We start from the raw sequence: 10840 nt of genomic DNA on the forward strand, positions 1-10840 counted from the left end.
TAGAATGTAGAAGTTTCAAGTCCCCATCTGTCCTATATACTCATGTATAAGTCTAGAAAGGTTGTCAAAATATCAAACCAAGAAACCCATCCATAGATTAATGTAAGACTTGTAACTTAACTCATATCAGAAAGAAACCATGCCTTTCTCTGAATAGAGTGGCAATAGTTAAGAGTTTGGTCTGAAACTAAAAGAAGCACCAACCTCCTCTTCTCTTTTTACCATGGTGCCACTTCTGCCTTTTTTGAGCATCTGAGATGGCCATCCTCTTTCCCTTCTCTGCAGAGTGACCCTCAACTTATCTACATGCCAAACCAAAATCCATAATTCTGATCCCAGAACCTACCTTTGACTTATGCATGAGGTCAAGTTATACATGAGTATATACAGCAGTACTCTAACCTTTAAAGCATAATGAATGACCAAATTCCTATGCTGTACTAAATGTTAGCTCTGACTTGTTTTAAACTGGAAAGGGTAAGAGAGGGGAGCTTTCTATACCAAATCCAAGCCAGTTTGCTCACACCAAATTCCTCCCTGCAGTTATCGACAAGTAATCTGAACAGGAAGCAAACTAACTCCGGCTTCAGAGCAAGGCAGATCTAGAAAGAGGAAAACTGACGGAACAGGTCCTTGCCCAAGATCCGTCTCTTACCAGGAGGGCGGTGGCTCTTCTTAGCAGATGGCAGGTGCATAAATATGTGGGGTTGAATATTTCCCACTGAACAAATATTTGCAGTATGAGCTGTAACAAAAGAGAAGGGAAATGTTTACCATGGAGACTAAAGACTTTGGAACACCTCAGCATTTAAGTGATAGAAACTCCATAGAACTGAATGAATGAGCTCTGATCCTGAGTTACATTTCATTGTTTCAAGAGTTACGCCTCTTTGTAGGTCTCTTAAGAGGAAATTTCCAAATGCTGATGTGTCTTTAAGTGAGAGGCCAGTCAAATCAAGACACATGGTTTTTCATTCCATGGGTGTAGTTGCTTTCAGACAAATCCTGAATCCCATGTCCAGTCAAAATCCTGGTAGTCAACCCCTAGCCGAGTTACTTTGAACATGGTAAGTTTAACGTGATTCCAGCACCCACCACCAAAGCTACTAGATACGATAATAGTTAACACTTATTAAAAGTAACTTTCATAATTTATCGTAAGTCTGTCCAGGACCCAATGGGTCCAGTAGCAGTTACTAATTCTCATGTCAGGAGTGCAATGGTAATTCACTGCAGCTCTGACATAGAAGTCATTGACTATCAGCAACAGTGTTGTTTCACTGGTGAAACTCATTTTATCAGCTGAATGAATTTTATTTCCACCTTTAAGTTCCTGTGCACCCAAAAAACCTTCTGGATGAATGGCAAACTCTCACAAGAAGGCAAAAGAAAAGAGAACCATAGAAGGCTCTGTACTAGCCATCAACTACCAGCACAATATTTTATTTAGTTCTAGTTTTAGGTTAATTATTCACTACCATTGTTAATTACCTTACTAATTTCTTCCCAGCAAGGTTTCAGTTTATCTGTTGTGTTCGTTTTTTTTTGTCCTGGGTGAGTTTTGTCCTAAATCCCAGTTTATAGCTCCCTCACTTATACTTTTTTACCATCTAGTTAAAGGATTTTAAATACTGGTTTGCTTCTTAAACCTCATTGACTACATCCATTTTAGAGACACAAAGACAGTGAGCACAAAAAGTTAATTCAAAGGCAGGAACTCTCCAAGAAATATATTATTCTGCGGCCGAGAATGACTCACCCAGAAAGGGAGGGCACATGTATAATTGGTCACACAACGTGCTCCATTGAAGCATGAAAACACAAAGACATTAACAAGATAATTAGGAAACAAGGAATTTGTACACATGGTAATTACAACTTACAAAAAGGTCCTTGGGAAAGTGTTAAGAGACATATTCTCTTACTATCAGATGGAATTATGCCATAATGCAATATCACCAGTTGAGTTAAATCAGGGCTGGGAATCCTTCAGTCTTCCAAAAGTTATTTGACTGCAGTTCTTGGCATTCTTCATCTTTGGTTATAATGAGTAGGACTGTGTGAGTTACAGTGCATCAAGATCTTGGCTGCCCCCCCCCCCAAGGGTTTGGAAATAATAGAGAGAATATATGCTAACGATGTGAATATGTTGTTACATCCCGGTTCCTATCAGCCCTTACTAGCAGCAGCATCAGTCAAGGATAATGGAAGTTCTCATTCAATAACATCTGGGATCCTGAATTAGAAAAAAAAGTTGTAGGGAAGAATAACTTTTTAACATCATAAAAACACACCGTCAGGAACTTTTTAACAAATGAAAATAAGGAAACTGGGGAAAGACATATTAGTTTATTGCATTTTTTATCTCATCCTTCATTCAAAGTCTCACTGTAAATTTCATTTTTTGCAGCAATCTTGTGAATTAGGTTGGGATGAGAGAAGATGGCTGGTCCAAAAGCTACCTGAGACACTTCATAAGAAAGTTCAATCAGGGTCTCCCAGGTCAAAGTCTGATGTTATAATACCATTTGAAAAAAGTAATAATCAGTGGAACAATATTTACTAACAATGAAAAAGCTGATTGGGAAAATGACTGCATTTATTTACCCAGTCCCATCTGGCTCCCCATACACTCCAAAATAAATGCTGAGCTCCAACTTGTCAGTTGTAAAGGATGTGATTGTCTGATCTGGGCCCAACATTTCAGGAGGGAATGCAAGGGATTGTAAAAGCAATCCTAGGATGATGGTTGCCGTCTTTGAAAGTTGCTGGCTTCTGACTGCTCCTGATACATAACAAAAGAGCAGAGACAATATACTGGAAAAGACTAGAGGTACACAACAGTCACTCAGAACTATCCCAAAAAGAAGAGTTCCTTTCTGTTTCAGAGACGGTCTCCTGAAAGCAACATGAGACAAAAATATTGACAGCTGACCATGTTGTCAGTAGCAATGAGAGTTCTAGGAGTTGTAGTCCCAAAAGCATATTTTCTAAGCTGTGGGCATGTCTAACATTAGATTTTTTTAAGGGTTTCTGAGAACATAAATTATCAGTATATTTGATTCCTTGCTATTTGTATGCTGCCAGTCCCTCCTTTCTAAAGCTGGTTTGTTGAAGATTTTGAAATGATAAATCCATGAATTCTGAACTAGGGTGTTATCAATTCATGAATTGTTTGCTATTAGAACTAACATGCTTAGCAGTTGTGTTATCTGACTCCGTTTGTTCACTTTCTAGCAGTATACACAAAGATCGAAAAGATAGAACAGTCATTTCAGCAAACTTGAAACTCTTGACCAAGTTACGGAAAGAGTTTTTCTTTTTTTCCCCAATCAGTTTTGTAAGCAACAAGCAGGAACTGATGTTCCTGGAAACTTGTGCCAGAGTCTTGTTCACATGCATACTCTACTGCACAGACAATGCTCTGAGAGGTGTATTTTTTAAGTTAATAATTGATTTGGTCTTGCTAATAGGGTGAAAAAAATCCCAAATTATTCTTGTAGATTAGAACAACTGATAAAATGATGTCATATTATGAGCTGCCTCCCTCACTGCTTTCTGCTCCTGTCTCATGATTTGAACCTTTCTAATGGAGAACTCACGGACCTGCTTTACACCAAATCAGATCATAAATTCATCTAGCTCAGTGGTCCCCAGGAGTTTTTGACCAGGAGTTACTTGATCGGGGACCAGGGACCATTTTGACCAGGGACCACTCTCCAACATTAGTACCAAATGGGTTACAAATCAGTTTTTGGTCAACTTTAGATCCAGTTTGGGGTGCTGATTCAGAAAATTGCATTGGATAGACCATGTCAGCTCTAATTTCTGATGCAGAGCATATGTCATGGTCAGTGACAAGGAAGGAGTGGCAGGTGGCACAAAAGAAGCTGAAATAAAATAATATAAAATAAAATAAAGAGGAAGGAGGCTTGTGGACCAGATTTTAATCCTTGTGGCCCACAGGTTAAGATCCACTGATCTAGCTCAATATGGTCTGCACCCTGACTGACAATAGCAGTCCAAGGTTAAAGATAATTATAACCATGGCAACATCTTTTGGAATCTTGGTATTTGTAGCTTGGTGAAGTGCTAGATACCTTTGGATGAGAATATTAAACAACTTTCTGTAAATCCCACAGTTCTATAGGATGAAACCATGGGTCTCAAAGTAGAGTCATAGACCTGTATTGTGAAAGGAGCCAAGGGTTTTCAAACCATATTTGGAAATGCTAGGGATTGAGCCTCGCATGCATCTACTGCGTGAAATCCATGTGAAATATCACTGACCTACAGCCCTTTTCATTGTCTGGCATGAGTAATTCATATGAGGAACCCACAAAAGTAACCTAGGTAGTCAGCTGGGGAGCTGGAGCAAGAAGGTGATGTTGCTGCAGCGATGTATTGCTCATGCACTTCTAATAGTGGTTGACCATTATGTAAATAGACTGATAGACTAACTTTGATACTTATTGCACTCAGCCATTTTTTGAATGGGCAACCCCCACTTTCAATCCCAAAATTTCCTTATTTTACATAATGGGTTGGATCTAGATTTCAACATACAGTAGATCTATGGAACTCAATAGGACTTGGATTCATGAATTACTTCTCTCTTGATTCCAATGAGTCTGTACTATGCATGGATCCAATCCATTGTATTGAATGGCCCAAAGACTTCAAAATAACATTGGAGTTCTTTAGAGATATATGGTCTATAACACAAGCCAACAAGTATTTTTCATCAGATATAATTTTAGGTCATTCTTATAGAGTCTTTTGCGCTGAATTCAGATTCGTGTTTATTTTTTCTCTATCACGTGTAGTTTTTGCAATGAGGCTAATAGAAAAATTAATGCATTTATGCACTGATATCAATAATGACTGCTTTTATGTTTTGTACCATATCATGTTGTATAGGGCTATCATTAATCCTGTATAATTATATACCTGCCTAAGTAAGTTGCCTATGTCAGCATATTATCTTACTCCAGCCAGGAGTAGGTCTAGATCAGTGGTTCTCAAACTGTGGGTCCCTAGATGTTTTGGCCTTCAACTCCAAGAAATCCTAACAGCTGGGATTTCTGGGAGCTGTAGGCCAAAATGCCTGGGTACCCACAGGTTGAGAACCACTGATAGATTATTGCATCCCTGTTATTCAATACCCAATGACCAACAGGAACTCAATTGCCCAATAGATTATTATTGATGGTGCAATGCTGAGTAAGCAAGTATAGCTATATATAACTCTCTGCAGACTAGATACTTTACCTTCAGTTTTGTCTTGCACAACATTCAAATGGCTTTGTGAAAACGTTCTTGGTAACCACAGGTCTCCAGCATACAAAGAAGGAGTCCAGAATCTGTTTGACGCTCACCAGAAACTGGGTTGTAACATGCCACTGAAAATGCATTTCTTTCACCCCCACCTGGATTCCTTTCCTGAATATCTTGGCATGGAGAGCGATGAGCAGGAATAATTCTTCTAGCAAGATGCTCCGTTAATGAAGCAGCACTACCAAGGTTCATGGAATGCAAGCATGATGGGAGACTACTGCTGGATGTTGTACCATGAAAATCAGAAAATCATATAGGTCAGAAAATCATCTGCAAAACATTTCTGATCAAACATAGATAGCTTAAGCCTTACTGACTGATATTGGAACTTGCAAGCACACTGCAGTTGTACCGTTTATATTTGTAATTAGTTAATTAAATTCTATTGATATCGATTGATAGCAGTGCATAAATGCATTAATTATTACAGGATGAGATATTGTGTTTTTAACTATTTTAATTGTATTTATTTGTTTTTATCTGTTTTAATATTTGTATTGAAATGCAGCATTGGATTTTGCTGAATTGTAAGCAGCTCTGAGTCTCCCTCAGGGTGAGAAAGAGTGGGATAGAAATACAGTTAATAAATCGAATAAATAAATTATTCGATTAGCGTCATTGCAAAAATTACACATGATAGAGAAAAAATAAACACAGACCTGAATTCAGAGCAAAAAAACTCTATAAGAATGGCCTAAAATTATATCTGATGTTTGCTTGTGTTACACAAATATGATGCGAAACTTGCAGACTTTACAGTAGTCCACTGCAATGTCCCATTTGTAATATTTTAAAAAGTTGGCATGATGGAAAAAATAAAGACATATTTAAAATCAATATAAAAATGATTTAAACTGTGCTACTCTCATTTCTAATTATTACAAAAAGTTTTATTTTGTTGGCTTGTGTAATTGTATTCTATATATGTGTGAGAGATGTCATTCCTAATAATACCCATGAGACAGACAGACAGACACAGACAGGATTTTCCTGTATAATAAAAATAATCCCATATTCTTTATCACATCTATCTGAATTGATGGTAGGGTTGCATCCTTACAGTATTTATTTCTTGCAGCTTTAAGAACTTCAGCGCAATAAACTCTTATCAATTATTGTTGAGGATCCATCCAGAGTTCACAGATCTGGAGTATCTGCTGTAGGTGAATCCACAATTCTCATTTCTCACCCTAAATAAAGGAACCTACAAACAATCCAAAAATTCTAAAATGTGCATTCTTTAACTGCTAGTATACAAAAGAATGATAGAAGACACTTGAATGGTATCTGATTTCAACCACAAATATCATAAGGGAAAAGCAAGCTCTGGAATGATGACTAGGTCTTAATGCCTGACAACGCACAACCATTGTTTATTTTCAGGGCTGGGATACATAGTAGTAACGGCACATAGCCAGTGCATCGTCACACCTAAGAACTACCGGATTTGCTATAGGAATTATGTACACATCATCTAATGGTATTTCCAGCACATGTTAAACAATCTGGTTATTTTTATGTTTCTAGAACTGTCTAACTGCTATCTAGAATTTTTGCTGCTGTCCTATTCACAAACCGACATTTGCAATGGTAGAGAAAATGACAGGCTCCTTGCGTGACATTTACTTGTTAAGATAGGGAATGAGAAAAGAAGTTGCATGGAACCAATACAAATGATAGAAAATACATTTATGGACAGTGGCTTCAAGATGTCTTCTCTGAATATGGGAGACTTGAAGAGTTGTAGCCTAAAGAAGTAGCTTATTCAAGTTTGGAATTAATCTTTGTTTCATCTGCACAATATCACAGAAAATCCATTCCTAAGGGAATGAAGAGGAGCAAACATTTCCATGATGCATTATCTGATGGGAGTGAAAATATGTAGGACTGACATTTCCAAGACTTTAAAAGACAAGAACAAATTATAGTGCCCAATCTCTTTTTGTAACATCCCATTCACTTTCATTGCGTAGTATCTTGGGTCTTCTGTTATGCAGTGTTACTCCCTGCCAGCATCCCATCCAACATTTTACAGGTGAAAAAAAGACATGTGTGGCCAAGTAACAACTGAGTGTGGCCAAGATGCCAAAGTTATTTAAGGACCTCATCACACAGCCCCGTTTTTGTGGTTTTAGCTGGGCCTGTCAGAGACTTGCCGAACGTCATCAGATAATACTTTGATGATGTTCCTTCGAAGTGGAGATATCCCGCACTTTTCTCTCCTTTCCCCCATATGATGGGGAGAAGGGCGATGGGGCAACATGCATTGCTGCTCTTTGCCCCCCTTTCTCCCATTGGATGGGGACAGGGTGCCAACATGCCTTGTCCTGTCCCCACCATTTGATGGGGGAAGGAGGGAGGGTGCACAGGGCGCAACGAGGCACCCCGTGCACATTCCCTTTCACCAGCAACTGCCAGTGAAGCTGCGGGGTCCCAGGGACCATGTGAAGAGGTCCTTATTGAAACAGAATGAATAAGCATTTCTGCTCTCCCTGGTGAGTTGAGTGCATTACTTTTGTATTTTGAAGTCAGTTTGCAGCAATTGAAATAAACGAAGGACAACATGAAAGGGGGAAAGAAGTGAAAACTGGTACATTTTTAAAGCTACTGAAAGGATTAAATCAGGGCAATTGGAAAGTAGACATGTATGTAGATTCAAAAGATAAGGCTTCTGTAGTCCATGAAAGCTTAGCCCACAATAAAGCTATTTGGGGCTGGCATCTGAGGTTGGTGTCAAGCCCACAGCCCAGCAGACAAACACTAGACTTTATACTGATGGGATATCAGCTGATAAGCGATAGCTCAGGAAAGGAATCTTGAGGTGGTGACCCAGTACTAAATCCTCCTTCCATCACACAGTCAGGATGCACAACTGTGGGAAGAAAGGTGAGGAAAGGGGCAGGTAGAAGGAAAATGTTGAAATGGCCAAGAGACTCATCATTTTTTAAAAAAGGGAATGCAGAAAGCTGACTGGATTATAAAACAAAATCCAAGGTACAGTACTTTTATTAGGCCAATGAAAATGTTAAAAATTAACCATGCTTGTTTTCAAAGCCCGCTGTCTTCTTCATCAAGCAAAGGTGGTTAAAAGCATGCAGGGGAAGTGAAGTGATAGTGTTAAGTTATAAGTCTGCATTTTGCTTGTTGTGATAAAAAGAAAGGATCTGTACAGATGAAAAGGCAATGGCCAAGACATAACTGGGCATAAAAGATTTAAAAGGAATGCTATACTGTTTCCTGTCTGTATGTATAGTTAAACATAGATAGTTCTAAGACTAAATATGTATTGGGAACAAATGAGTGCTCAAACACTGGCACTTGTGTTCTTTTCCTTTTTTTTAGCACAATGAGAAATGCTGATGTTGATCTCAAAAGCCTTATTACAATTTCTATATAGCAATGTAATTTCAAATTAAGATAATCCAAGAGAACCTTCTTGACATTAGTATTTTGATCTCAGTTTAAACAAGAGCAAATCGAAGTCATCTGTAGTGTTTAGTTTCATGTTCATACAGTATTTCCTTTAATTATTGGCAAAGAGAGGAATATATCATTCTTGTCTGTTTGTGGTTTAGACTCAGATATCCTCCGCCCCCCCCCCCCCCCGCCCCACGTGCTCTAAATCAAAGAAAGAGCCATTTGTTTATTAAAATTATTTAACGTAAGTATCAATGTTGGTTCATGACTCTCTATCTGAGGGTGAATCTACACTGCAAAATTAATGTATTTTGACACCACTTTCACTGCCATGGCTCAATGCTCAGGAATCCTGAGATTTATAGTTTGGTGAGACAGCAGCACTCTTTGGCTGCTGTCAAGAGAAAGCTCTTGTCAAGAGAAAGCTAAAGATCTTGTAAAACTAAAGATCATGATTCCTTAGCACTGAACCATGGCAGTAGGACTTCATCACACAATTGATTGTAGATGGTTGATGGAGTTCCACACCACACATCACACAACATAGACTCATTTCCGTCAGGGCTCCGTCGATGAACTGGGGTGCAAGCATCTTACAACAATGTGCCCAGAACATAGGAGGCATCCCATGTTCCATTGGAAACCATGGGGCTAGCATGGGGGTGGGGTGGGGTGTCAACACTTCCCTATGTGTGATGGGGAAGCATTGTTGTGGATGAGGGAGGGCACCAGGATTGCTCCGCTGATTTGCCACAGATACCAACAAATTGCCTGCATGGGACCTCATCAATGTTGAGAGGTCCTTAAAGTGGTGTCAAAATGCATGAACTTTTCACTATAGATATATCCTAGTGTTCTTGGAAACTGATTTGAAACCTACTGGGCATGTCATACTCAGTTTTAGAAGAAGGCAATGGCAAGCTTCCTCTGAATAAATCTTGTCAAGAAAACCCAATGATATGGTTGGCAGAGGTTGAAGTATAATTAGAGGGACATGAACAACAGCAAGAGTCATGCCAAGCTAGGCATGTTTGTGAGATGCAATGTTACACTGGAAAGGCATAAAAGGAGAATTTGTTGAAAGAAGAGCTAATTGTGGCCCCTTCTAACTCTATGATTTTGATTAGCTACCAATCAAATTAATTGGGGATACATGGGAAATCAATTGGACTGCAAAGAATGACATCCCAATTAATAAGATCAAAGGGGACTGTGAGGAATATAGACTGCATGGCTCTGTACCCAGTTTGGCATGTAATGAGGTTGTTACGCAGCTGCTTGATCCTTTTAGAGGCTCTATCATGACATAGTAAATGTGGGTGGACTAGTCACAATGTGAAACAATCAAAATGTGACAACCTCTTCATAGGTCGTGCAATGCATCTTCTCAACAGGTCAAGCATGTTGACCTTTCATCAATCCATGTGGTATGGCATTATTGAAAGGACAGAGCATCCCTAGCATAAACCTTCACTTTGCAATCTGTGCAGCATCTCTTAGTAACGTTGCTAGGAAACCGCCACTATTTCAAGCACAGCACTGGCTTTACAGTGAAAGCATGTAAAAACAGTTTTGAAGATGTATATTTTCACACAGTTTCAAAAACCTGAGTGCAGTTTACAGCTATTTTGACAAGTTGGTTCATTTAATTTGGAACCTGCTTGTGTTTTCATAGCCATTTTCCATACATTGGTGTATTGTCATGCACTAAACAATTACCACGTTCACTCTGAATCTATGTCTGAATAGTCAATTTCATTTTCTCAAAGGAATCACAGATATGTGCCTTAGGTGAAAGAATCTATCCAATCACACAAAGACAAATCAGCCCTCAGGCAAATCAGAAGTCTTGATTTATGCTTACCTGGACTTGGCTTCTTGCCCACATTTTAAAATATAATTTCTTAAACCTTCTTAAATGCACAGAAAGTTTACTTTTCTGAAACACTGAGATGATGCTATTCTTTGTTCAATTCTCTGAAAACTTCTTATTTTTTAAATATATCTATAAATTAAAATGAAAAAGTTACTCCATACAGTGGAAGTATTGAAATGCCATACTTCTGGGTGGGGATAAGGTGTGCCC

This window comes from Anolis sagrei, chromosome 6, assembly GCF_037176765.1.
Source record: "Anolis sagrei isolate rAnoSag1 chromosome 6, rAnoSag1.mat, whole genome shotgun sequence".
In the NCBI taxonomy this organism is placed as follows: Eukaryota; Metazoa; Chordata; class Lepidosauria; order Squamata; family Dactyloidae; genus Anolis; species Anolis sagrei.